The sequence below is a fragment of the Odocoileus virginianus genome, chromosome 26 (genome assembly GCF_023699985.2).
Source record: "Odocoileus virginianus isolate 20LAN1187 ecotype Illinois chromosome 26, Ovbor_1.2, whole genome shotgun sequence".
Lineage (NCBI taxonomy): Eukaryota > Metazoa > Chordata > Mammalia > Artiodactyla > Cervidae > Odocoileus > Odocoileus virginianus.
Window position 1 is genome coordinate 38,005,075 of NC_069699.1, and position 25,453 is coordinate 38,030,527.

General features: G+C 39.4%; 1 protein-coding gene across 19 annotated transcripts in view; it reads left to right on the plus strand.

The window, feature by feature from the left end:
• The window catches only part of FHIT (fragile histidine triad diadenosine triphosphatase), a 1,472,927-nt gene that overhangs the window by 1,158,124 nt on the left and 289,350 nt on the right, over positions 1-25,453 (plus strand). The gene's annotated exons all lie outside the window — the stretch shown is intronic.

Genomic DNA, 25,453 nt, shown 5'->3' on the forward strand with positions numbered 1-25,453 from the left:
ATAGATTTTGATTTAAAAAAAAAAAAAAGCTGAGTCAGTTTCCCTGTGGACCGTTCTGTAATCTGAATTTTTCTGTTTGCTTTCCCTTGGTGCTGTTTAACTTGTTTTTCTATATTTTGTGTTTTGTGAAAATGAAGTTAGCTGTAGGGAGGGTTGTCTAGTAGTGCGGATACTAGCTACATCTGACTATCTAAATAAGTATCAAATAAAAGCTTTTAAAAATTAAATATTGAATTGTTCCCTTGCTTTGGCCACATTTGAGCATATGCGCTGCGGTGAAATTTTACAGAGCATAAGAAGAAAACCTCTGATACTTTTCAGAAAGTTCCCCTAAGCAGTGTGGTCTAAGAGTTGATGATTTTCAGACTGACGCATTTGTAGTAGTGCTGTGTGCTTCATATCACATCTTACAAGGAGGCACAGTGTCTGGATGCCCTGCTCTTAGGATCCTGAAACTGATCATCACATTTAGGTGATGACACCTAGGTCCTCCCATTATGAATTTCCCAGCAATCTTTCATCTAAAGCAGGAGTCCTTAATGGTTTTAATCAGGGGTCTTATTTGTCACTTTGTGAAACCTGTAGCTCTCTTCTCCCGAAAACATTTTTATGTGAGGAAAATTAAGTCTATAAAAACACAAAGGAAATTGATGTTACTGAATTGCGGTTATTATAATATTAAAGGCAAATTTATGATACAGTGAAATATACACTAGTTTATTACACAGTAAATAACCAGAACTGTTGGCAGGTATAATGACTGCTAGAATTTTGTAATACTCGTAGAGCTGATGAATCATTGTGGAGTAAATAATGCTTCAAGATATTTGCAATAACCATAAAGTTATCACTTTGTATTTTTTAAAATATGTGTGATAAATATTATGAAAAAATCATAAGCACTACTGTTACTATGGTTTGTTGCTTACATTTGTGATTTAAGGAGATGTAAAATTTCAGTCAAAAGTTAGTGAAAACAAATAAGCACTTTTTTTTTCTCTCTCATCTTTATGTATTCTCCTTCTTCTCTGCATGCATCTTTCCTTAAGTGTCCTTGGAACTCTACCCACCCACCCCCTGGCTCCCCACAGGTTAACAACCCCTGACCTAAGCCCTAACTCAACCATTAATAATTTTACATAATTCAACTGTTTGATTAAGGGTTGAAAATAGTGACTTGTGTAAGTCTGTTATTCCTTTCACTTTTATTTATTTATTTAATTTATTTATTTTAATTGGAGGCTGATTACTTTACAATATTGTATTGGTTTTGCCATACATTGACATGAATCTGCCATGGGTGTACATGTGTTCCCCATCCTGAACCCCCCTCCTACCTCCCTCCCCACTCCATCCCTCTGGGTCATCCCAGTGCACCAGCCCTGAGCACCCTGTCTCATGCATCGAACCTGGACTGGCAATTCATTTCACATCTGATAATATGCATGTTTCAATGCCATTTTCCAAAATCATCCCGCCCTTGCCCTCGCCCTCTCCCACAGAGTCCACAAGTCTGTTCTATACATCTGTGTCTCTTTTGCTGTCTCGCATACAGGGTTATCATTTCCATCTTTCTAAATTCCATATATATGTGTTAGTATACTGTACTGATGTTTTTCTTTCTGGCTTACTTCACTCTGTATAATAGGTTCCAGTTTCATCCACCTCATTAGAACTGATTCAAATGTACTCTTTTTAATGGCTGAGTAATATTCCATTGTGTATATGTACCACAGCTTCCTTATCCATTCATCTGCTGATGGGCATCTAGGTTGCTTCCATGTCCTGGCTATTGTAAATAGTGCTGTGATGAACATTTGGATACAAGTGTCTCTTTCAGATCTGGTTTCCTTGGTGTGTATGCCCAGAAGTGGGATTGCTGGGTCATATGGCAGTTCTATTTCCAGTTTTTTAAGGAATCTCCACACTGTTCTCCATAGTGGCTGTACTAGTTTGCATTCCCACCAACAGTGTAAGAGTGTTCCCTTTTCTCCACACCCTCTCCAGCATTTATTGCTTGTAGATTTTTGGATAGTAGCCATTCTGACTGGCATGAAATAGTACCTCACTGTGGTTTTGATTTGCATTTCTCTGATAATGAGTGATGTTGGTCATCTTTTCATGTGTTTGTTATCCATCTGTATGTCTTCTTTGGAGAAATGTCTGTTTAGTTCTTTGGCCCACTTTTTCGATTGGATCATTTATTTTTCTGGAATTGAGCTGCAGGAGTTGCTTGTATATTTTTGAGACACAAATAAATGGAGACATATACCATGTTCATGGATCAGAAGAATCGATATAGTGAAAATGAGTATACTACCCAAAATAATCTATAGATTCAATGCAATCCCTATCAAACTACCAATGGTATTTTTCAGAGAACTAGAGCAAATAATTTCACAATTTTTATGCAAATACAAAAAACCTCGAATAGCCAAAGCAATCTTGAGAAAGAAGAAAGGAACTGGAGGAATCAACCTGCCTAACTTCAGTCTCTACTATAAAGCCACAGTCATCAAGACAGTATACTACTGGCACAAAGACAGAAATATAGATCAATGGAACAAAATAGAAAGCCCAGAGATAAATCCACGCACCTATGGATACCTTATCTTTGACAGGGGAGGCAAGAATATAAAATGAAGAAAAGACAATCTCTTTAACAAGTGGTGCTGGGAAAACTGGTCAACCACTTGTAAAAGAATGAAACTAGAACACTTTCTAACACCATACACAAAAATAAACTCAAAATAGATTAAAGATCTAAACGTAAGACCAGAAACTATAAAACTCCTAGAGGAAAACATAGGCAAAACACTCTGCGACATAAACCACAGCAGGATCCTCTATGACCCACCTCCCAGAATATTGGAAATAAAAGCAAAAATAAACAAATGGGACCTAATTAAAATTAAAAGCTTCTGCACAACAAAGGAAACTATAAGCAAGGTGAAAAGGCAGCCTTCAGAATGGGAGAAAATAATAGCAAATGAAGCAACTGACAAAGAATTAATCTCAAAAATATACAAGCAACTCCTGCAACTCAATTCCTTTCACTTTTAGAACTGGAAAACTTTAAATAACTTTCCACCTCTGGAGCTCTTTGGTTACCTTGAAATACACAGTTCAAACAGAGTAAATGATACCCGTTTTGCAGATGCGATCACTGAGACTCAGAGAGTTTATATTCCCAAAGTTAATTAGGTAAAATGTGGTAGAAGTCAAATGACATTGTGTCACTGTACATCACATGAATTCATCCTGGGTCACTCCACGTTACACACACAAGAGTCAAGTTCTCTCTTCTTCTGCCATTTAGTCGTTTCTGTTCTAGTGTTTACTTGTCAGTTAACCTGCAACTTCTCTCCTTCCTAAACGACACTTTTCCACTGTTGTGGTTTGAAGATTGGTCCTTGTATATTTTTACTGCCTTTTCATACTGTTCATGGGGTTCTCCAGGCAAGAATAGAATAGTGGGTTGCCGTTTCTTCCTCTGAGACACAGTGGAAGACAGAGGAACCTGGCGTGCTGCCGTCCATGGGGTTGCAGAGTTGTACACAACTTAGCAACTGAACAACAACGACCTTGTATATTCCTTTTCTTTTTCTCTGTTCTTCCACATCTATGCCTATCCCTTCTTTGAATGTGCTATACACCATCCCTGGTGGTTCCCCAGTTGACAGAAAACTCTATGAGTAGCCTTGCCAACAAAGATCAGAGTGAGAAATCGCATCCCTCAGCCCAATACCAGACTCGCATTCACAGTCTGAGATAAAATGTGTTTTATGGAAACAACATTTCTCTGTTGACTCATCTTGAGCTTATTCTCAACCAAAATTCCCAAGCTGTTTTCACACATGCTGCTGTGAAGTGAAATTCCTCTGTCCTGTAGCTTAGCCAACGGCCAGCTAGATGCGGGGCTCACAGACTGGAAGGCTTCTCATTTTGAAATTCATCTGAGGGCAAAACACAGGAAAAAGAAGACAACTTAGAGAATTTTTCTTTTGTGGGTGTGAAACATCATCTAGAAGAATAACAGTTATCTAACATTTACTTCTTGAAGTAAGGTCATTTGTTGTTATTTAGTCTCTTAAGTTGTGTCCGACTCTGTGAGACCCCATGGACTGTAGCCCACCAGGCTCTTCTTCATGAACTTTCCCAGGCAAGACTACTGAAGCGGATTGCCATTTCTTTTTCTACAGGAATCTTCCTGACCCAGGGGATCAAGCCCAAGTTTCCTACATTGCCAAGTGCATTCTTTACCAGTGAGCCAGTTGTGTTAGTCACTCAGTTGTGTCTGACTCTTTGCAACCACATGGACTGTAGCCCACCAGGCTGCTCTGCCCATGGAATTCTCTAGGCAAAAAGACTGGAGTGGCTTGTCATGCCCTTCTCCAGGGGATCTTCCCAACCCAGGGATCAAACCCAGGTCTCCTGCATTACAGGCAGATTCTTAACTGTCTGAGCCACCAGGGAAGCCCCCTGAGCCACTTGGGAAGTCCTAAAAAATAAGTAAGACAATAGTTTCACTTTAGTTCATTTATTAATCAGTCATTTCAACAGCCATTCCCTCAAATAGTCATTTACCGAAGCAGACATTTATTCAAACCATCCACTCACCCATTCAGTCAATGTTTAGCAAGTGCTTTCTGACCGGGAACTCAGCTGGATTCCAGGAGACCAAAGAAAATTGACTCCTGCTGTCAGTCCAGTTTATATTATAGGAAACATGTACACATAAGCAAATACTACAATTCCAGCATTTAAAAGAGGTTCTAAAAGATACAAACCTATGAGGAGATATGGAAGAAAGATGCTTTCAGTGGAATAGACACATCCCTTAAGAGGTGACATTTGAACTGAGACCTAGCCAGGGCTCAAGTGTTGGCCTTTGGATTGAGGGAAGAATGAGATGTGGCCTTTGTTTTTGAAGCGTTTTCAGATTGGTGGCAGGTGATACTCTATGGAAAGGGCCTAGTCTAGAGCACTGTGAGAGGAAGGATACAGCTACATCTGTATCTTCTTAGTTGTCTCAGACCAAGGAGTTGGCAGGAATTTTGCTGTTGTTCATCATCCATAAGAAATAGAGGACAGGCATGGTATTGCTATAACTGTTATATAATCCCCTCCCTTCACAGTGTTGTATACAAGAGAGCATTTGGTGGAGAAAACGTAATGCTTAACAGCAGATTTAATGATGCGTGCAGGGGTCAGAAGGTCTGATACCATGCAGTTCTCAACTAAGCTATCTGGACATTAAAAAAAAAAAAATCATCAACTTTATTTTTGCCTGGACAGGCTGTTGGGAAAATTCAGGAATGTGTGGCAATAGGTGTATCCTTCCTGGACAGTATGTTGGATGAATACATCTTTTTAAAGCCAGGTATAGTCCCTGAATTTCTCAACCCACTCTCTCCTGCTATCACTGGGATGCACATTGAATAAGACTCTAGTTCCTGGCACAGGTTTTAAATTTGTGACCCACTAGCCATAACTTTTATTTGCCCCACTCAGTGCTTTTCATGAATTTTAAGTACAGATGGTGTACTGTGTGCAGCAGTGTGGCACTGAAGCATAGCCATGCAAACTGGAACTGTAGAAAGCAATCATAATCATAAATGGTGAATACCATGACCTTTAAAATTTTCATCAAAGCAATTAAAACTGTTTTATTGTCTGTTAAACATGTATAGGAAAATAATAATATTAAGACTAGTACAGCTGACTAATACTAGTACAGTGGAATTTAAAACATTAGAAATATTTATAATAAAAGGGCTTGCCCCCCCCCTTTGGAAAACACTTATCAAGAGTAGTTTGAACAACACCTGCCTCCTTTTTCTGATAGTATGACTCTCAAGTCAGACTGAGCATCTTTTCTATATCTTGGCAAATTTTCATACTCAGAACTTTCTAAGTTTGGGTCAGTTTCCTGCCTTTCATCCTCTGTGCTCTCAAAGTGATAAAATGTGAAGGTTTTGTTTTACATTGTTGAGGGTTTTACAGGCATCGCTTCCTCTAGTACATCTTCCATCTTTTCACAGTAATCACCTCCTACATTTTTGTCAGTAAGTTTGCCTTCACTAAGCTCTTCTGGTTGCATATCCAGTTTCTTGAGCAGCAGAATTCCCATAGTCCGCTATTTCTTTTGTAACATCATTTACTTGCAATTCACATTTCACTTTCAGCATTATCACTTTTTGTTTCTTTGTTGTGCTTTCATATTTCTTGGCCAATTGCCTCTTCTGATTGTCCATTTTTATAGTTTTAATTAGTAGAGACGGGTAACTACAAACTTTTCTGGCTGTGTGTGACTGACCAATGCAAAGTGACCTGTCATTGATAGGGCTTTGAAAGAAGTGATGTGGGATATGGATAACACTGAAAATCTATAATACTGCTTCCTTTCAATTTTCATTTTTTCTTTTTTGGCCCCCCTTTTGATCTGTTAGGTTGAACGAGATGAGATTCTGAGTAAGCATATCTTTTCAGTGGACATGAGTTTGAACAAACTCCAGAAGATAGTGAAGGACAGGGAAGTCTGGGGTGCTGTAGTTCATGGGGTCACAAAGAGTCAGACTCAACTTAGCTACTGAACAGCAATCTTTTCATAGAGAGGCTTGTGTTTTTTCTATATAGAAACATTAATGATGGACTCTCTCTACTCTGTGGCATAGTATTTGAAATTGCAGCCTACTGGAGGAACATTTAGTCACCAGTAAAAAATATGTGACGTTTAACCAATGATTGAGAGTCAAGAAATTTCAATTCTGGGGGAATCCCCCGGCAGTCCAGTGGTTAAGACCCCATGCTATTGCTGCTGAGGGCACAGGTTCAATCCCTGGTCAGGGAGTTAAGATCCCACAAGCTGTGTGGCCCAGCCAGAACAAACAAACAAAAAATAAATTTCAGCTTTCTTTTAAGAGATGTGATGATGGTAATGTTGGTAATGAGAAAGACTGAGGCCTGTGTCTGAGTGTCTATGCCAGAAAACTGTTGGGTGACAAAGATATGTTTGTATTATCTAAGCATATAAAGAATATGGGAGTGAGTTTTAGGATCCTGTGCGAGGCATAGCAATGTATAAACGTAAAGCTCTTACAGAATTGCCAGAGCATCTGTTTCTACAATTTTTGCTCTCCTTAGGCATGCTTAATTTTTTTTTCAGTTATATACAAATTAAATTAAAATATATCAAAATCTTACATTTTTGTTAGTATTTTTGTAGATCCTTTTAGTTTATTTGGTCTCCTAATTGAAACATTAGGGAACAATATTATATGCTGCCCAAGCACAGAACTTGAAAAATGAAGGTCAGAAAAAGGTATGAATTCTAAATGAACTTATGTATTTGAAATATTATTTCTCAGGGTTTGTTTTGTGGTTTGAGAGTCTTTTATATAAAAATCTTGTTTTGAAAGATTTAGTTAAAACTAGAGAGGAAGATAAGGTGACCATAGGTTCGTGGATTTATCTCTGGGCTTTCTATTCTGTTCCATTGATCTATATTTCTGTCTTTGTGCCAGTACCATACTGTCTTGATGACTGTGGTTTTGTAGTATAGTCTGAAGTCAGGCAGGTTGATTCTCCAGTTCCATTCTTCTTTCTCAAAATTGCTTTGGCTATTCAAGGTTTTTTGTATATCCATACAAATTGTGAAATTATTTGCTCTAGTTCTCTGAAAAATACCATTGGTAGCTTGATAGGGATTGCATTGAATCTATAGATTGCTTTGGGTAGTATAGTCATTTTGACAGTATTGATTCTTCTAATCCATGAACACAGCATATTTCTCCATCTGTTTGTCCTCTTTGAATTCTTTCATCAGTGTTTTATAGTTTTCTATGTATATGTCTTTTGTTTCTTTAGGTAGATATACTCCTAAGTATTTTATTCTTTTTGTTGCAATGGTGAATGGTATTGTTTCCTTAATTTCTCTTTCTGTTTTCTCATTGTTAGTGTATAGGAATGCAAGGGATTTCTGTGTGTTAATTTTATATCCTGCAACTTTACTGTATTTGTTAATTAGCTCTAGTAATTTTCTGGTAGAATCTTTAGGGTTTTCTATGTAGAGGATCATGTCATCTGCAAACAGTGAGAGTTTCACTTCTTCTTTTCCTATCTGGATTCCTTTTACTTCTTTTTCTGCCCTGATTGCTGTGGCCAACACTTCCAAAACTATGTTGAATAGTAGTGGTGAGAGTGGGCACCCTTGTCTTGTTCCTGATTTTAGGAGCAAGAATATAAAATGGAAAAAAGACAATCTCTTTAACAAGTGGTGCTGGGAAAACTGGTCAACCACTTGTAAAAGAATGAAACTAGAACACTTTCTAACACCATACACAAAAATAAACTCAAAATGGATTAAAGATATAAATGTAAGACCAGAAACTATAAAACTCCTAGAGGAGAACATAGGCAAAACACTCTCTGACATAAATCACAGCAGGATCCTCTATGACCCACCTCCCAAAATATTGGAAATAAAACCAAAAATAAACAAATGGGACCTAACTAAACTTAAAAGCTTTTGCACAACAAAGGAAACTATAAGCAAGGTGAAAAGACAGCGCTCAGATTGGGAGAAAATAATAGCAAACGAAGGAACAGACAAAGGATTAATCTCAAAAATATACAAGCAACTCCTCCAGCTCAATTCCAGAAAAATAAATGACCCAATCAGAAAATGGGCCAAAGAACCAAACAGACATTTCTCCAAAGAAGACATACAGATGGCTAACAAACACATGAAAAGATGTTCAACATCACTCATTATCAGAGAAATGCAAATCAAAACCACAATGAGGTACCATTACACACCAGTCAGGATGGCTGCTATCCAAAAGTCTACAAGCAATACATGCTGGAGAGGGTGTGGAGAAAAGGGAACCCCCTTACACTGTTGGTGGGAATGCAAATTAGTACAGCCACTATGGAGAACAGTGTGGAGATTCCTTAAAAAACTGGAAATAGAACTGCCATATGACCCAGCAATCCCACTTCTGGGCATACACACCGAGGAAACCAGATCTGAAAGAGACACTTGTATCCCAATGTTCATCGCAGCACTGTTTACAATAGCCAGGACATGGAAGCAACCTAGATGCCCATCAGCAGATGAATGGATAAGGAAGCTGTGGTACGTATACACAATGGAATATTACTCAGCCATTAAAAAGAATTCGTTTGAATTAGTTCTAATGAGGTGGATGAAACTGGAGCCCATTATATAGAGTGAAGTAAGCCAGAAAGATAAAGACCAATACAGTATACTAATGCATATATATAGAATTTAGAAAGATGGTAATGATAACCCTATATGCAAAACAGAAAAAGAGACACAGATGTACAGAACAGACTTTTGGACTCTGTAGGAGAAGGCGAGGGTGGGATGTTTAGTGAGAACAGCATCGAAACATGTATATTATCAAGGGTGAAACAGATCACCAGCCCAGGTTGGATGCATGAGACAAGTGCTTGGGGCTGGTGCACTGGGAAGACCCAGAGGGATGGGGTGGAGAGGGAGGTGGGAGGGGGGATCGGGATGGGAAGTACGTGTAAATCCATGGCTGATTCATGTCAATGTATGGCAAAAACCACTACAATATTGTAAAGTAATTAGCCTCCAACTAATAAAAATAAATGGAAAAAAAAACTAGAAAGGAAAAAGAAATTATAAGATAAACTAATTCCTGGACCCTGCCTCCAGTGATGTTCTAGATTGTAAAGGGAAGGAAAATACTGACAGAGATAATATGAAAGAATGGACTGTGGAAGAATAAGGGTGAAGTTTTGAGTCGGTGAAATTCTAGGTTCTAAATGATAGCACCAGTGTTGGTGAGCAACAGTATTTAAGTCACATACCCGAGAGGCAAAGAAGGGTGTGCTGAACAGAACGAGGTCTTGAAGGAATTTTGTTGACTTTGTTTTAAGCAACTTTTACTTATTGCCTGAAATATGCTATTCTTAAAAAGCAAAAAGTAAGTAAGTTAGTCTCACAGCCGTGTCCGACTCTTTGCGATCCCATGGACTGCAGTCTGTGCTGCTACTTTGTCCATGGAATTCTCCAGGCAAAAAGTACTCGAGTGGGTTGCCATTTCCTTCTCCAGGGGATCTTCCCACCCTGGGAATCAAACCTGGGTCTCCTGCATTGCAGGCAGATTCTTTACCATCTGAACCTCTAGGGAAGCAAACACAGCTCCAAAACCCCCAAACCTTATAACCCTCATAAAGTTGGTATAAATATTAACCAGTGTTAATAATGAAACCAGGCTAAGAGATTTGAGGAAGAAAGAGTGACTGTGAATGTGTTTCTGGTTTGAAACTCTGTATTTCTAAATGCATTTCTTCTATTATTATTATTTTAGAGATATCAGAGCTTCTTTTGTCATTGGTAGTTGACTTATTAGGAGAAGAGTCTAAGCAGATGGAAAGAACAAAACTTTTTCCCTTTGCAGGCTTTGGAGGTTTAGTGATAAATGCTGAGCTATATTTGCATATAAATCACTATCTTGAAAAACCCTGCTTTCTTGACACTTTGGCAATGTTGTTTATTGCTGAAGTGTTTTTTTTTTTTTTTTTTTTAATGAATTATCTTTTTGTTTTTAGAGGATGCCTGATTAGCTTATTCTAGTTTGGAAGTCCCAGAGTAGTAATAAAATGTCTTTTGCTTCTTGTTTTGGAAGCATTTGGAAATCACTTGCTACTTAGAGTTTTCACTCTTTTTTTTTTTTTTCCTGGTAGGGTTTTCTGCATTTTTATTGTTGTAAATGATTTAGCCATTCTTTAATTTTGAATGAATCACACAATTATCTTTATGTGTCCAGCTGTCTTTTGTTAGAAGAGACATGTTTTAAATTGCTCACTGCTGAATCAGATTAAAATGACTTTAGTGTTAGTCTATTTAAAAAAATCTTTAGTATGTCTTTTGTGGAGGGTTCAACTTGTGAACAAGTTGCTCAGACACAGAGTAAACTTTTTTTTTTCACTCTTCAGGAGTGGGTCTATTAGAGTCTAAGCTAAAATGAATAGAAGCATGAGCTTGTTTGTAATCACTCTCGGGGATGAATTTCAGATAATTCTGCTAATTTAAATTAGTGATTCTTACCTTTGTTGGGGTCCAGAGACTAATGATTTTTTGTATGATGAAGACCAAAGGAGAACAACAGATACACACAAGCATGCATACCATATTCCGCTTTGTAAACAGTTTCAGGAGATTATTCATAGGAGCCCTGGAGTCCATCTAGACACCCAGGTTAGGAAAGTCTGTTTAGTTGGTTTCAGGAAATCTGCAAATTCAGAAAGCCAGGGTCTCTAAATGGTGAGCCATATGACATAGCCTCCATTCATCTATCTCCTAAATTATATCACTTTCTACCCACCTCCTCAGCCAAAACCCTGGAGTCTTCTTCGATCCCCCTCTTTCCTTTGCTCCCCACCTCCATAAGTAAGTCCTATTGCTCCTGCCTCAGAAACATGTCTTAAAATTTCTGCACCTCCCACTGCCACCACCATCGTCCAGGCCCATTTTCAATCTCTTATCTAGTCTCTGGTAGAGACATCCCAGTGGCCTTCAGCTTTCACCGTTGCTTTGATGGAAATGTATTTTTTTTTCCTACACAACATTTAGAGTGATCTTTCGAAAAGAGAACTCAGAATCTGTCACAAACCTCACTCCCCACTGGCTGAAATGTTTTGGAGGTAACCCTAGACATGTAGAATTAATCCAAACTGCCAACTCCAGGGGAGCAGGCCTGGTTTACTAGTTTGTTGTCTGTGTCTGTGAGTCTGCTTCTTTTTCTTTTATCATGTTCACTAGTTTTTTAGGTTCCATATATCATACAGTATTTATCTTTCTCTTTCTGACTTAGTTCACTTAACATAGTGCCCTCCAAGTCTATCCATGTTGCTGCAAATGGCAAAATTTCTTTCTTTTTGTGACTAAATAGTATTCCATTGTATGCATGCATGTGTATATATACATACCATACCTTCTTAATCCATTCATCTGTTGATGTACACTTAGGTTTCTTAAATACTTTGAAAATTGTAAATAATGCTGCTATGAACATTAGGATGCATGTATCTTTTTGAATGGGTGTTCTTTTTTATTTTTATTTTCAGATGCATACCTAGGTGTGGAATTGCTGAGTCATGTGGTAGTTCTAGTTTTAGTGTTTCGAGGAATCTCCATACTGTTTTCCACAGTGGCTGTACTAATTTACATTTAACTGGGTGTCTTTTAGATTAGAACTTTAAGACTTAGCTTTTTTTCCTTTTTAGGTGTATTTCCCTCAGTAATTGTCATGTTAGTAAGTTGAGTCTGGTCAGTTTCTATAGTCTCTTAGGAAGAAAGGTTTTCTAGATTAAGCATTGAATAAGCATCCATGCCATTTATCCGTTCATTGAATATTCATTAAAGGCCTATCCTGTATTGAATACCATGGATGCCAGGTGAGCCTGACTGCTAGAGAATGTTTCCTATCTTCTAAGAATGCCCTACCTGCCAAATATTCCCTTTTAATGTCTTCTTCCCTTTTTTCTGTCTCTCATTTTCTATTTCTTTTCTCCCATTAAGGAGTCCCTGCTATTCTATAATTAATAGTTTGCTTGCTCTTTGCTTTTACATAGTATGTGAACTATGATATTACGGTGTTTCACTGGCTTGTTGATCTGCACTGAAGATCTTCTGGGAAATGGAATTTTCAGTGGCTCTTGAGGGGCCTGAAGCTGAAAGCTGTGCTTTTCAGGACCTGATGGAATTTGCCCTGGATGGATGCTGTCTATAGGGAGACAGCTGGATTTCAATCTGGCCACCCTCTAGAAGTAGATACTGAACGTAAGCTCTCCTTATTCCCAAACTGGGTAGAATATAATTGTGTACATGGTAAAGTGTTATTAAATTATTTATGTTGCTTGTGGTTTTCCAGCAGCTCTCCCATGAATTGCAGATCTTTAGCATTACTTTCTGATCTATACTAGAGGAAAAAGCTTTTCACAGACTTTTTGAAGTGATTCTCACAGCAGAGTGTATATGTAGGTTGATTTTGTTTTTTTTTTTAAATCTCTCATTGGGAATGATCCTTAAATATTTCTTTCAGCTGCTGAGTGTACTTCATTCCTCTTCTATTGAAATTCTTCTCCAACTCTTAACACCTAAGAGCATTTTTATGGCATTGTCATTATGTTGTGTTCTTACACCTACGTTGGCACATTATGGACAGATACTTCTGTGTGGCAGTAAATTTCTTTGTCAGTACTCTCCTCACCATACTTATTTAAAGTTCACTTGCTTCTGTATATTTCTGGGACCATACCAAGAATACTGAATTTTCATAACAATTACTTAGAGATGTTGTAAGAGTGAGAAATGATTCCATATTTTTAAGGAAGAGGAAAAAGAGTTGTGGAAATAGTCTTTCCTTTTGCCCTAATTAGAGAATGGCAGATTGTTTGTTTGTATGCTGATATTCTTCCTTCCCTCATGGCAGCTGTTTTTGTTGTTCATTGTTATTTAGTTGCTAAATCCTGTCTTTGTGACCCCATGAACTGCAGCACACCAGGTTTCTCTGTCCATCACTGAACTAGTAAATCTCCCCATTCTTCCCTCCTTAACCCTACCAAGGCCTCAGAGTCCTCTTCAACAGACTTCTCTAAGCAGCTACACAGGTTACTTGGAATTAGCAGAAGAGAGGAAACCCATTTCATAAACTTGGTATTGTGCTAAGAGACAGGTGATGAGCAGAGACCCCCACCCCCCACCCCGCTGGCTGGCTGGTCCTAGTCCTAGTTCCAAAGACACAGTAACATTGCTGGTTGGCTTGGAGAAGGGAGAAGAGCTTTGAGGTCTCACACTGGCAGTTAAATGCTCTAGTCTATAAGTGACATAACCACTTTTGCTAACGAGTTCTTGGCTGGAATTCCTTCAGCTTTACCCAACCATGAGGATCCAGGGAGTAGAATCCTGTCACATGCCTAGATCTGACAAAAATTGAAATAGTGAGGCTTTTGCATTAATGACTGCCATGTCCTACTCAATGTATTTTAATGCTCAGCTTCTCAGTGAATTTCATGAAGCTGAAGGCCCTCTTGCTTTGCTCATATTACTAGGATATGTGCTCTACTTTTTGGTTAAAACACAGAAATCTTCAGGCACCTCTTGGTATAGATAAAGGATGCTCAGTATTCCCAAAAGAAGATCAGTTCCGTTCAGTTCAGTCACTCAGTTGTGTCCGACTCTTTGCAACCCCAGGCAGCACGCAGCACGCAGCACACCAGGCCTCCCTGTCCATCACAAACTCCCGAAGTTTACTCAAACTCATGCCCATCAAGTCGGTGATGCCATCCAGCCATCTCATCCTCTGTCATCCCCTTCTCCTCCTGCCCCCAATCCCTCCCAGCATCAGAGTCTTTTCCAATGAGTCAATTCTTCACATGAGGTGGCCAAAGTATTGGAGTTTCAGCTTTAGCATCAGTCGTTCCAATGAACACCCAGGACTGACCTCCTTTAGGATGGACTGGTTGGATCTTCTTGCAGTCCAAGGGACTCTCAAGGGTCTTCTCCAACACCACAGTTCAAAAGCATCAATTTTTCGGTGCTCAGCTTTCTTCACAGTCCAACTCTCACATCCATACATGACCACTGGGAAAACCATAGCCTTGACTAGTCGGACCTTTGTTGGCAAAGTAATGTCTCTGCTTTTTAATATGCTATCTAGGTTGGTCATAACTTTCCTTCCAAAGAGTAAGTGTCTTTTAATTTCATGGCTGCAGTCACCATCTGCAGTGATTTTGGAGCCCCCCAAAATAAAGTCTGACACTGTTTTCACTGTCTCCCATCTATTTCCCATGAGGTGATGGGACCAGATGCCAGGATCTTAGTTTTCTGAATGTTAAGCTTTAAGCCAACTTTTTCACTCTCCTCTTTCACTTTCATCAAGAGGCTTTTTAGTTCCTCTTCACTCTCTGCCATAAGGGTGGTGTCATCTGCATATCTGAGGTTATTGATATTTCTCCCGGAAATCTTGATTCCAGCTTGTGCTTCTTCCAACCCAGCATTTCTCATGATATACTCTGCATATAAGTTAAATAATCAAGGTGACAATACACAGCCTTGACGTACTCCTTTTCTTATTTGGAACCAGTCTGTTGAACCCAGGTCTCCCACACTGTAGGTAAACCGCTTTACTGCCTGAGCTACCAGGGAAGCCCAAAAGAAGATCAGTAGACTGAAATATTCCTGAGACACTTGTTGTGCACAATATTCTACAAAAAAAAAAAAAAAAAATAGTCTTACTATTTAAAAAATAAGAAAAACTGCTTAGTATCTCTTCTTTTTTTTAAATCAGAAATACACATTAGTGCATAGTTTATCTTGATGAGTTGTACTGTAAAGAAACCTATTTTACCTCATTTCAGTTTTTATTACCCTTCTTTGACCGCACCAATGTTTTGTTTTCTCTTGTGTAATGTCTATTAACATCTCATGGAAGCAGTGTTCTGGGGAACCACTGTAGTAAACACTCTACCAGGTACCTGGAGACTTCTGTGACCTTGGGAAGCAGCGAAACAGCATGGATAATTTTCATGCATGACCCTAGTTAGGTTTTTCACTTTATTACTGTGTGGCCTTGGATGTGTAGTTTCACTATTTTTGTTTTCTACTTTCGAATGTGGGAAAATAAGACTGATATTATCTACCTCAAAGGATTGCTGATTATCACTAGGACATTGTAGGCAGCAAACAAGTGTTATGTTATTTTTTTCCTTCCTTTTCTGATATTACATTTCCCCCACATACTTAGTTTAATATAAGCATGTAACTTTTTTTTCTTTTTTCTTTTCCAATTCTCTTAGGATAATATAGGATTCTTTTTCCTTGAAATATTCAAGGAAATTGAGTATTGAAATGTGAAATTTAAACAAAGAATCTGCATGAGAATGTTTTCTGGCTGAAGGCTCCTCTTTCATTTTGCTTTTTTTTTTTTTTTTGGTTGTTATTATTTATGTTTTTTATTTCTTTTTGTTTTTTCTTGGAGTATTGTTGTTTTCAGTTCAGTTCAGTTGCTCAGTCGTGTCCGACTCTTTGTGACCCCATGAATCGCAGAATGCCAGGCCTCCCTGTCCATCACCAACTCCCAGAATCTACCCAAACTCATGTCCATCGAGTCGGTGATGCCATCCAGCCATCTCATCCTCTGTCATCCCCCTCTCCTCCTGCCCCCAATCCTTCCCAGCATTAGGGTCTTACAGTGTTACATTAGTTTCTGCTATACAACAAAATGAATCAGCCTCTTTGTGTGTGTGTGTGTGTGTGTGTATCCCCTCCCTCTTGGTCCTCCATCCCACCCCTGCCCCCTTCCCCACCCTTTAAGTCATCAAAGAACACTTAGCTTCTTGTACGATAAAGCAGGTTCCCACTAGCTATCTGTTTTACACATGGCAGTGCACACACATCAGTCTTAATCTCCCAGTTCATCCCCCCCACACCCCATGTCCACATATTCGTTCTCTACATCTTGTGTCTTTATTCCTGTTTCAAATAGTTTCATCAGTACCATTTTCCTAGATTCCACATATCTGCTTAAATATGTGATATTTTTCTCTTTCTGACTTACTACAATCTGCATGACAGACTCTAGATCCATCCATATCTCTACAAATGACCCAGTTCTCTTTCTTTTTATGGCTGAGTAATAGTCCATCATGTGTATGTACCACATCTTTTTTATCCATTCATCTGTTGATGGGCATTTAGGTTGCTTACATGTCCCAGCTACTCTAAATATTGCTGCAGTAAACAGTGGGGTGCATGTGTCTTTTTGAATTACAGTTTTCTACCCATTCCAGTATTCTGGCATGGAGAATTCCATGGATAGAGGAACCTGGCAGGCTACAGTCTGTGGGGTTGCAAAGAGTCGGACACAACTGAGAGGCTTTCACTTTTCACTTTCTCAGGCTATATGCCTAGTAGTGAGATTGCAGGGTCATATGGTAGTTCTATTTTCAGTTTTTTAAGTAACCTTCATACTGCTCTGCACAGTGACTTTATCAATTTACATTCCTACCAACAGTGCAAGAGGGTTCCCTTTCTCTATGCCCTCTCCAGCATTTATGGTTTGTAGATTTTTTTGTTTTTTTTTGTCAATGGCCTTTCTGACCAGTGTGAGGTAGTAGTTTGGATTTATATTTGAAAAGACCCTGATGCTGGGAGGAATTGGGGGCAGGAGGAGGAGGGGACGGCAGAGGATGAGATGGCTGAATGGCATCACCGACTCAATGGGCATGAGTTTGAGTAAACTCCGGGAGTTGGTGATGGACAGGGAGGCCTGGCCTGCTGCGATTCGTGGGGTCACAAAGAGTCGGACATGACTGAGCGACTGAACTGAACTGAATGATTAGTGAGGTTCACGATCTTTTCATGTGCCTCTTGGTCATCTTCTTTGGATATATGTATGTTTAGGTCTTCTGACCACTTTTTGATTGCATTGTTTGTTTTTTCAATATTGAGCTTCAACTGTGAAAGTCACCCATTTACTTCTCCCTACAAATGTGGCTCTCTCCTCTGAGCATCCAAATCAGTGCAGAAGTTTTGGGGTTTGCTCAGGGCAGATCTATCAGCAAAAAGATATCTGATTCTTCTCCCACAGATGACTAAGGGCTTGTGTCTTTGGCTCAAAGCATTCTCCAGGACACAACATGAGAATTCTACAGGAAATTTATGAGATGATTTCCCTGAGATCCAGGTATGAGCAGCATACTGTCATTATCTTAATTCCATTGTCCTGGAATGTATCATACTCTGGAAATTAAATTTTGTTAAAATTACATTCATGCCATTTATATTTATGGTTGATGAATATTCCATGAAGTCTTCTTTGAGTTACTGAAATGGATATGTTAATATCCAGTAAAGGTATGGCCCAAACTGTCGATATGCCACTTTATAATTATATTAGTTAATTTTGGGGGTAATATTTCTACCTTTCTTATTTAAAAAATGTCACAGAAGTGCCTACATTGTGAATAGGAGATGGCTTTTGAGATGCCACCTACTTTGATTCAAAACTGCCAACTGTACTTCTCAACTGTGCTACTTAACTCAAATTAATTGAATCTTTCTTAAAAATACTTCATGGTCATCCTGGTATTGTTTCTTGAACTGAACTAATAATTATTTTAAATATTTGCAAGGGCTAGGATTATTTGTTAGAGCAAATAATTCATTTAACAGGGTCTGCGGAAGTCTGCAGTACAAGCTGGAATGTTCCTTGCTTGTCATTAAACTACATACTGATCTTTATAGAGATGAATATAGATTTTTTTAAATTAGTTCTGAAGAATGACTGATTCTTTTTTTCTTAATTCTTCATCATATTATTTGATGCTGACTTACTCCATATTCATACATACACATGCTAATCAGCTTCATCAGAATCAGTAATATTTTGATGGTTTGATTTATTTTAGTGACTTTTCTATTCTGAATCCCTAGAATAGATCAGATATGGAAAAATAAATCGGAGCAAGCCTGAGCAACTCTGAGAATAATATTCTGCTTGTCGTCTTTAATTAATCATCAGAATCAGTACATTTCCATTTCTCTGTCACGACTCTATATTTAAATAGTTCATATTCGTCATGGAAATGCTCATAAGAGTATTTTTAAATCATCAATTATTATTCTTGATGAGCAAATTCCAAATTTATCAAAATTTTTTTAAACAGAAATGCAGCAACAATAATGATCATTTGCTATAGTTGGGACAGTTCTCACTTATACAGCATCTCATTTTGTTTTCAACTCCACAAGACCTTTGCAGTTGTTTCTTTCTTTCTTTTCTTTTGGTTCATGAAGTGGTATGGGAAGCCCCAGAGAGAATATATGGGTCTCCTGTGACAAGCACACTCCAGTGGGTGGTGACTGCTCAGAGGTGGGGCTTTCTTGTTAGCTCGGTGGTAAAGAACTCAATTGCCAATGCAGGAGATGTGGATTCAACCCCTATGTCGGGAAGATCCCCTGGAGAAGGAAATGGCACCCCACTCCAGTATTCTTGCCTGGAAAGTCCCATGGACAGAGGAACCTGTTGGACTCCAGTCCATAGGGTCACATGGAGTGGGACATGACTTAGTGATTTTTCTGCAGAAGCCTAGCTGGGATTTTTTTTATAGCATATTGGTCTCAGGTTTCCAAAAGAACAACAACAGCAAAACCCCTAAAATTTGCAAAGTCCATAAAGGCATGACTTTGGGAAGTCACATAGCGACACTCTCATCACCTTCCACTGATCAAAGCAAGCCAAAGGCCAGCCCAAACTCAACAGAAAGGGAAATAGACTCCAACTCTTGGTGAGAGGAGCAGCAAAGTCACTTTGCAAAAGGACATGTAGCAGGGCAGAGATTCTTGTGTTTTTGTTGGTGAATAAACTAGCATAGTATCTTTATGCATTCCACTTGATTTCTTTCTTTAATTGTGAGTATTCTGAATTGACTGTGTGTCAGTAGGAGTTCAGCACAGGGCCTGGAATGTTGCCACCTCACTTTAATTTACAAAAACTCCCTACATGTTCATCCAGAAGGACAGAGACAGTCACTTCTGGACTGGTGGTGAGAGTGAAGAGGAAGAGGAAAAGAAAAGGCATTATCCAGTTTCTGGTAGTCCGTGGTGATAATGATGCTATGAGAAAGTCAATGGCTCCCAATAATTAGACTGTCTAACAAGCAATGGGACTTTCAGTGCATCTGACAGCCTGACTCATTGACATTGACTGTAATATCTAATCTTCCTCCAATCTGTCATCTCAAGGGAGCCCACGATACCTTGAAGAAATGGAAGCTCCAAGATGGAAAAGGGTGAAAACACAGGCTCTGCATCCCTCTGGCTTGCTCCCACTGATATGAGATAGGTCTCTCTCTCTTTTTTTTTTCCATTTATTTTTATTAGTTGGAGGCTAATTACTTTACAACATTGCAGTGGTTTTTGTCATACATTGAAATGAATTAGCCATGGATTTACATGTATTCCCCATCCCGATCCCCCCCCCCCTCCTTCTCCACCCGATCCCTCTGGGTCTTCCCAGTGCACCAGGCCCGAGCACTTGTCTCATGCACCCAACCTGGGCTGGTGATCTGTTTCACCCTAGATAATATACATGTTTCGATGCTGTTCTCTTGAAATATCCCACCCTTGCCTTCTCCCACAGAGTCCACAAGTCTGTTCTATACATCTAAGTCTCTTTTTCTGTTTTGCATATAGGGTTATCGTTACCATCTTTCTAAATTCCATATATATGTGTTAGTATACTGTAATGGTCTTTATCTTTCTGGCTTACTTCGCTCTGTATAATGGGCTCCAGTTTCATCCATCTCATTAGAACTGATTCAAATGAATTCTTTTTAATGGCCGAGTAATATTCCATGGTGTATATGTACCACAGCTTCCTCATCCATTCATCTGCTGATGGGCATCTAGGTTGCTTCCATGTCCTGGCTATTATAAACAGTGCTGCAATGAACATTGGGGTGCACGTGTCTCTTTCAGATCTGGTTTCCTTGGTGTGTATGCCCAGAAGTGGGATTGCTGGGTCATATGGCAGTTCTATTTCCAGCTTTTTAAGAAATCTCCACACTGTTTTCCATAGTGGCTGTACTAATTTGCATTCCCACCAACAGTGTAAGAGGGTTCCCTTTCCTCCACACCCTCTCCAGCATTTATTGCTTGTAGACTTTTGGATAACAGCCATCCTGACTGGCGTGTAATGGTACCTCATTGTGGTTTTGATTTGCATTTGAGATAGGTCTCTTATTCTTGATCCCCTTGTTCACAGTTCCCTGGTAGAACAAGGGCATTCTCAAGGCTTCCTCTGCTCAGCACTAAGCCCCCTTCCACTGTAGGGTTGTATTTCTCCTTTCTTCATTTGAAGCTGGGTTTTTCTCTAGCCCTTAGCAGTTTTGCACAATATATTTGTATTTCATGAAAAGCATGAACCTCTTCCATGAACAGAAGGACTCTGGCAGTGGAGGGCACGCTCTTAATAAGAGGACTCACAGAGACTGAGTCATGAAACCTATACGAAGTATAATGTCACAAAGCTATACTTAATAACATGGACTTTGGACTCAGAAAGGCTTGAGTTGAATTCTACTTTTAGTTTCATCTGGAGTGTGCTGTCTTGCACATATTTCTTATTTTCTATAAGCTGTAATTTCCTTATCTGAAAAATAGGAATTATAATAGTACTCCACTGATTTGTTGGAAAGATGAAGTCAACAAGAGAGAGAGTACACATATAAGCAAAACAGTGATTTTGGCCAAAGGAAGAATGCCCAGCAACTTTGATGCATCCATTGCTAGGCCATTTTCAAGGACAAAATTTTGGTCCAAATTTGGAGAAATACTTTCTGATTTTAGAAGATGGAAATGCAGAACCATACTGAAAAGTTGATCTAAGACCCCTAGTCAGTTAGATCTGCCTCCTCTGTGCTCCTGCAACAGTCTGTACTGATTTCTATCACTAGCACTCATCTCTGCATCATGGGGCTTCCCTTGTGACTCAGCTGGTAAAGAATCCATCTGCAATGTGGAAGATCTGGACTCAATCCCTGGGTTGGGAAGATCCCCTGGAGAAGGAAAAGGCTACTCACTCCAGTACTCTGGCCTTGAAAATTCCATTCCCATGTATAGTCCATTGGGTTGCAAAGAATCAGTCACGACTGAGCGACTTTCACTTCACTGCATCATGAGCTTCCCTGGGGGCTCTGATAGTAAAGAATCTGCCCGCAGTGCAGGAGACCCAGGTTCGATCCCTGAGTCAGGAATATCCCCTGGAGGAGGGAATGGCTACCCACTCCAGTAATTTTGCCTGGAGAATCCCACAGACAGAGGAGCCTGGCGGGCTGCAGTCGATGGGGTCACAAAGAGTCTGACATGACTGAGCAACTAACATTGCACTTTCTCTGTGTCATAGGATCTGTTAATGCTACATGACAGTTTGGAATAATAGAGGGTGAACTCTTCAAAGTCAGTTAGTCTGTTGCATTCATCTTTGCATCCTAGGTCTTCACATAAACCCCAGATTGAAAGCAGGCTATTGACATAGGATGGATGGATGAATGGGTTGCCCGCCAAACTTCTGGTTGGTTCACTCCTATTTGTGAAGCCCATTGTAAATCTCATCTGAACTTAAATGCCTTTGTTCGTTTTCTTCAGCTATGAGAAATCCCTTGGTCGACCACAGGAACTAAATCAAGATTGTTGATCTTCTCTTCTTTAAAAAAAGAAGTTATTACTAAATGAATGTCTCTACTTTAGATTATAGGGTGAGGCTAGATCCCATTTGATAATCTCTTTCACAGCCTTTCAGACATGATGAGTACTGGATAAACATAGTAAATTCAACAGAGTAGATTGCCTTCTTGGAGGGTTATCATGCATGTTGGCTGAAAAGTCTCTTCAGAGGTGTTAATTATGCACCAAGAGGACCCAGGAGAAAGGGTGTTCTTGTGGCCTATGAGTAATATGGGATTTGCCCACTAACAAGGCCTAAGAGTCTTCAAATTAAATTACGTTGCATCTGTGATAGTACCTTAAACCAACTGGCATATAAACAGTGGCAGCAGAATTTTGAGAGCTGTCTGCTCTTCTTCAAGATTAATTTGTTTTCCCTGAGTTGTTTCTCTAGGAACAACATGCAGCACATGGTACCCACTGTCTTAGAGTAGTATGCTATTTTCTCCTTTTTAATATGAGAGTTGTAAGTTAATTTTATTTATTCATTTAAAAAAATTTTTTGAACATGCTGGGTCTTTATTGCTGTGTGAGCTTTAATAGATAAAGTTTGTCTGAGACCCCGAGTATTCTAGGTAGGAACGACTATTTTCCAGGTATAAGAGAGTTTTTTTTTTTTTTAAAGGATTTTACCTTTATAGTTTTACTTCCCTTTGGGCTCACATGAAAATTAGTTTACATTAAAAATGAGTTGACGTTTCTCTAGCTCTCATCCAACATTAGTTCTAACCATGCTAGATCTGAAGGATAAACTTCTTTGAATTAAAAACATATATTGCAGACTATCCCAATCTCGTGTAAATGATTGTAAAGTCGTCACCGTTTCGTCAGGATCTTAGTCCTCGGAAGTGCCTGATGCAAAGATCTGGTTTGCTATTTATTCTCTCGTTCCAGCAGGACATATTAAGTATCTCTGGTGGTGTAGGTGGTGGTAAATTAGCAGTAAACAAGACACATGCTTCGCTTGTGTGGAGTTTCCATTCTCATCTGAATACATAGTAATGAAGCAACAAAAGTGCCAGCTGGTGGTGAGGGCTATGGAAAGATTAAAACAGGGGGATGGAAGAGTGAGTATAGGTAGCAGATAAACACCCTAGCAGTTAAATGCTCTTTTGAGAGACTGGCATTCAGATTAGGATCTGAATTAGAAGCAGCCATGGAAAGATCAGGGGGAATTGATCCAGTCAGAACAAATAACCGGAACAAAACCCCCCAAATCTAGGAAGGAGCTTAGTGTGTTTGGAGAACAGAAAGAAAGCAAATATCGCAGATGGTTAGTATACAAGGGCTTCCCACGTGAGTCGGTGGAAAAGCACCCGCCTGCCCAGACAGGGGATGCTGTTCGATCTCTAGGTGGGGAAGATCCCCTGGAGGCAGAAATGGCAACCGACTCCAGTGTTCTTGCCTGGAGAATCCCAAGGACAGAGGAGCCTGGCAGACTACAGTCCATGGAGTTTCAAAGATCAGACATGATTTAGCAACTAAACAGCAACAACATAGTATACAGGAGAGTGGTGAGGAAAAAGAGACTCGGAAGGTGGGTAAGCATCACTCGGGATGCAGCCTACGCTGAGGGTGAGACTCAGGCTCTGCTCTGGATGCAGAGGAACTGAGAGAAGATCGTTGATCCTGACTTTCTGATGCCAAATTGGTGCCTGGAATGACCCCAGGGAGTGGGTTGCTGAGCAAGCCTGCTACTGGCCAGATCAGCTACATTGCACCCAGGGGCTGCCGACCCCCACTATGTGTAACGCCAGGCCCCACTGACTCCCTGTAGAGTGACGTGGAGCCCGCCTGTATGGGTCATTTCTAGGTTTAGATGTCTGTGTGGTCATCCTCAGGGTCCCAACAGAACAAAGAAGTGATCATACATATGACTACCAGCTGAAGTAAGCACGTTTGACAGTAATCTCCATTTCACCTTTTTTTTTTTTTTGCATCAAGATATGTGTGTGTGTGTGTGTGTGTGTGTGTGTGTTATATGCAGGTAAGATGACTTTTTATTAAAGCGTTGGGTTGCCGGGAATATTACGTCAGGACAGTGTTGCCTAAATGGGTTGGTGAAAAATATTTACCTAAATGAGAATGTGTTAAGTCCGTTTAACTGTTTTGTGACATGTTGTATTACTAATATTCAGTTAAAATGATAAATGTATGTGATGTATCACCCTGCAGTTTGGTATACATAAGATAAAATACCTCAATTCTCCCATTTTGGTTCAGTTTCATAAACAGTTGGAGTCATTAAACATTAGGTTAAGCTAAGCCTTTAGCATCAGGCAAGCAAAATGAACAGGTATTGCGATTTTTATGACATTGAAAATGAAAAACATTTTACATATTATTCATATTACTAAATTTACATTATACACAAAGATTGCCAGATTCATTCCACCCGTTTTCACAGTCAGCAGTTGTTTAAATAAAATATTATTCCCTTCCCCACCTAGTTGCTGTGTGTAGACATCGCCAGCCACAGTAATTATGAATGTTGTTGGAAGCTTGCAAAGTTGTCAGCTTGCTGTGGTTTGGTGAAGTCAGAGCCTAAGGGAGGGTGTAAATTAAAGCAGAGAGGAGGAAGACTGGGAAAGGTCTCTTTTAACAACTACCAAAAAAAAAAAAAAGCAACTCAGTGGGAGTGGAGGCTGGCAATCTGCTAAAAGGAAATGAAAGGAAATTCTTCATTTCTAAACGGTTCATTGACCCATGATAATAAAGCAGCCCTGCAAAGAAGGATAATTATCTTTTTAAGTATCAGATGCCCTGTGGGTAAAGGCCTCCCTTCTCCTCTCTTGAAAAATGAACTGAGATTAAACAAATACTCCTTTTCCTAGTTTACCATTGACATGAATTTCCTGGTTATGAGCAAAAGTAATCACTTTTCCCTTTTTCTTTTCCCCCCTTGTCTTATGGAAATCAAACCCGCCCAGCTGAGCTCAGTGCACTTCCCCTGGGCCCTGAGTCCTACCAATAGTATGGGGAGCTAAAATGCTTGATATTCTGGAGAGACTGGCAATTGCAAACTTGTGGTTTTATTATGCCCCTTAGCTCCTTGGCTCAAGGCAGAAGCATGCTTTTTTTTAAAACAAGAAAAACGAAAGACACAGAAAAGAACGTTAGCTTTTTTTCTCCTGCTGGTACCTGAAAAATAAGCAAGAAATTCAG